The sequence below is a fragment of the Otolemur garnettii genome, unplaced genomic scaffold, assembly GCF_000181295.1.
Source record: "Otolemur garnettii isolate 467f Iridium unplaced genomic scaffold, OtoGar3 scaffold00074, whole genome shotgun sequence".
NCBI lineage: Eukaryota > Metazoa > Chordata > Mammalia > Primates > Galagidae > Otolemur > Otolemur garnettii.
In genome coordinates, this window is record NW_003852469.1 from 5,144,919 (window position 1) to 5,147,979 (window position 3,061).

Genomic DNA, 3,061 nt, shown 5'->3' on the forward strand with positions numbered 1-3,061 from the left:
CTCCCCATCCACAAAATCATCCTTACCACAAAGCTTTACCCATTTCATACACGTGTGAGAGAGTCCAGCAGGTACCTGAAGTCTGGAAGACACTGTGTAGATATTCTCCTTGCCGATGTGTGTGTTCAAAGCCACCACTCATCTGGTGCACTCTTCACTTTGCTAAAGCAAGAAAGAAGGCTTTATTGAAGGGCACTGCCTCTTGATTCACCTGCACCATCCCCTGGCCACTGGCTACTGCCAAGAAACAACAATTCTGCTGTCTTCCCTCCCCTGGATGGCGATGGCAGAGGCAGCCATAGACAGCCTCCTGGGCACCTTGAGCGGAATCAAATCACCACTCAGATAGAGACGTGTTCTGTTGGGAAAGCATCTTGCAGAATCTGAGGTCATGGTGAAACAAAGAAAAGATTCTAGGGTCACAAAACACCTGTTAGGAAATGGTCTCTGAGACCTGCAAAAGGCGTCAAAGTCTCAGGGCCAACCCCACTGAAGCTCTGCCTTAGACAACAGCATCTCAGCCAGTGGTCTTGCTGAACTGGGAAGTGCCTGCTGCCTGGCTTTGCTTTTTCTTCCTGCTATATAAACCCATATATTATTGTTGAGCATGTTTGGTGGGCAGAAGATAAGAGTGGGAGCGAAATATATTAATTTGCCTTACACAGGTCTGAATTTCTTTTGGGGGGAGGACTGTACTTTTTCCTATTAAAATTATATCTATACCAGCAGCACGGTAATGATTAAAATCGCACTATTTGGATGTAGACTTCCTGGCTGGAAATCATGACTATAACACTAAATCAGCTCTTTCTTTGGCAATTTATTTGACATCTTTTGACCTTAATTTTCTCAAGCTGTAGAATGAGAATAATAGCAAACATCTTGTTGTTTTAAGTTCAATGAAACAATACCTATGATGTACTTAGAATACAGACTGATAAATAGTTTGCATTCAATAAATGCTATATTTGTTCTCATTGTGGTTGTAGCTAATTGTCAATATCCTTGAACAAGCCTCTCTGCCCTTTAGATTCAGTTATCTAAGATCTTCCAAAGACAGTTCTGAACACAGTTTCTTCACAGCTAGAAATTCTGTGATCCGAAAGACCCCCATTTCTGTATCTTTTGTCCCTGGAGACCCCTGGTTTAAAGTTATATGTATCTCCTTATCTTTGCAATCAATACCCATTACATGTAGCTCACGATCACAGCTTTTCCTGGAGAAAGATGCTAATGGATTCTGTCCCACCCACGAGACACTTGCTTCCGAATATTATGGCTCTTGAGTTTCCTAAAAGCCTGACCTTCAGTTAGAAAGTGATCAGGAAGCTTCCGATATGCCCAGGAATCTAATCAATATTCCCCACTCCTTGGTGATGATTCGCAGAGGGCATCACTTGTCATCAACAGTCCAGCACATGGTGAGGTAATAACACTGGTGGCCTTGGTCTCCTGACATTTACTGCCCATTACACATCTCTGGGGAAGGGGCAGATCTTCTGGTTTCCATGGCAGCAATGAACAGAAATAACTTGCCGGCCTTCAAAAAAAATAAATAAACAGATAAGATACAATTAAAAAACAGAAACTAGACCCCCACCCAAGACAGCTTTCAGAAGACTGGGTTAGTGGGATCTATGGACACACCAATGTCAAGAACACTGGGCTTCATAACTGACAGCAGAGAGGATTTACCTTGCAAATTTAAAATCTTTATTCAGAGTCCAGCTGTTCAACCCAGCAACGCATCGTTTAGGGGTATCAACCCCCTTTACTTCCATTCACCCTGGCAGAGAAGAAAGCGATGGACAAATTTACTCCGATTTACATCTATAATAATCAAGAATGAAGCTTGTCACATTTCTTAGTAAATGTATTTAAAGTCATGGTTTTGAAGGCCTCGTGCTGTCTGGAAAAGGGAGAGAAGCCCTGAGCAGTTTTCCAGCCAAAATGAAATTCCGTTAACTGTGTGGCCACCTAGCGGTTCTTCTGTGAACTTTCCTTGGTGGGTTGTCAGGTACCAAGACATCTGCACACTAGTTAAGGGATGATTCTCTGTCCTAGAATATGGCTTATCAATTGTGGCACATCCGTAGTGAGTTTTGGAATTCTATAATCACCTGGAAGGACAGATGCCCAGAGAAAAAGGAGAATGGCTATGTGGAGAAGGCTGATATTTGAGAGTAATTGGTGCTTTATTCGGAGAACTCGTGGTAGGCATCCACGGCTAAAGGTTTTCATTTTGTTTTATATCATCATCGCTGAGTTCCTGGAATAAATAATGTAAAAAAAATTCTTGGGATGATAGCATTTAGATAATATGCAGAGAGTGCCAAAAATGTGTTTACACCTTTTAAGAAAGAAAAATACTGGATTAAAATCGTAACACTGAATATATACCGATATTGGTTATCTTATATATTGTATCTCTTGTAATTGCAGAGATCAAACATGAGTTGAGTATTGCAATTTTAATCTAGTTTTTTCTTTCCTTTCTTAGAGCGTATATACTTTTTTTGGGCACCCTTTGTATTATAATAAACAGGGATTGTGGTTTATTGTTTTGCGAGTTTTAAAAAGTCACTTGCCTGACCTGAAACTGCAGCATCTATCCCCCCTTCCCTCCCTACAACCCCATTTCTTGTTATTATTATTATTATTTTAATTGAATGGTAACTATGTACATTAATGCACTTCTGGGGTACAGTGTGGTGTTTTCACATACAATTTGAAACATTTCTATCTAACTGGTTAACATAGCCTTCATGTCATTTTCTTAGTTAATGTGTTAAAATGTTCATATTCTACTCTTAGAAAGATTCACTTATACCCTTGTAAGATAAACCACAGAAGTGATCCCTCCAATCCCCCTCCTTCTACCCATCCCCCCTCCTCTCTCCCTCTCCCCTCCCCGTATTCTCAGGCTGTTATTAGGTTATAGCCTTCATATAAAAGACATAAATTAATTTCATAATAGAGGTGTGTACATTGGATACTTTTTCTTCCATTCTTGTGATACTTTGCTAAGAAGAACATTTTCCAGCTCCATCCATGTGAACAT